The following is a 1,181-nucleotide window of genomic DNA, read 5'->3' as shown; positions in this document are numbered from 1 at the left end:
TATCAAGGACAGGGTCAAGGCCGCTATCAAAGCATCCTGGGCCTCCATAACACCTCAGCAGTGCCACAGGCTGATTGCCTCCATGCCACGCCGCATTGAAGCAGTCATTTCTGCAAAAGGATTCCCGACCAAGTATTTAGTGCATAACTGAACATAATTATTTGAAGGTTGACTTTTTTTGTATTAAAAACACTTTTCTTTTACTGGTCGGATGAAATATGCAAATTTTTTGATATTTTTTTGGGGTTTTCATGAGCCGTATGCCAAAATCATCAATATTAAAACAATAAAAGGCTAGAACTACTTTCAAATGTGTGTAATGAATCTAAAATATATGAAAGTCTAATGTTTATCAGTACATTACAGAAAATAATGAACTTTATCACAATATGCTAATTTTTTGAGAAGGACCTGTATATAGGGAGATGCAGGAGGTTACATGACATTACACAAGTTTTTATTTTTTATGCCACTAGATGGCACAATCTTCACTTAAAAAATTATTTTAAATGCTTTCACTCTATTTTAATGTGAAATGTTGTATTTATTGAAAAATAATAAATAAATAATTAAATTAAAAAATATAACAATAATTATAGTGGGAAAAAATGTTCATTAAAACTCTATACATATTGCATAGATTCATAAAAACTTCTCAAAATTCTAAATAATAATCACAAAATATTATTGAACAAAAATGTATTTCATTAATTTTTCTGAAGAAAAAAAAAGTTACTTTTTAAGGCTTCGGTCACTTTTGACCGCGAGGGAGCCAAGTGTGACCCCTAAATGAGGAGGCTCAGAGGGAGAAATGTATATTTTTAAGAAATATTTACATATTTGTTACTGTTGGCAAATCGATTAATCATGATTTGCATGTGATTAATCGCATCCAAAATAAAAGTTTGTTTACTTAATATATGTGTGTACTGTGTATATATGTATATATAAATACACACATACGTGTATATTTTTATGAAATATTTACATACATATTAGTGCTGTCAAATCGATTAATCATGATTAATCGCATCCAAAATAAAAGTTTGTTTGAATTTTTTTTTTTTTTTGGATGTGATTAATGATTAATCATTTTGACAGCATATACATACACACTATTTATTAACATGTAATTTATATATAATTAATTGTTTTTTTTTCTGAATATAAATATTTTAATA

This window comes from Garra rufa, chromosome 4 (assembly GCF_049309525.1).
Source record: "Garra rufa chromosome 4, GarRuf1.0, whole genome shotgun sequence".
Classification (NCBI taxonomy): Eukaryota; Metazoa; Chordata; class Actinopteri; order Cypriniformes; family Cyprinidae; genus Garra; species Garra rufa.
This window is presented reverse-complemented; position numbering follows the sequence as displayed.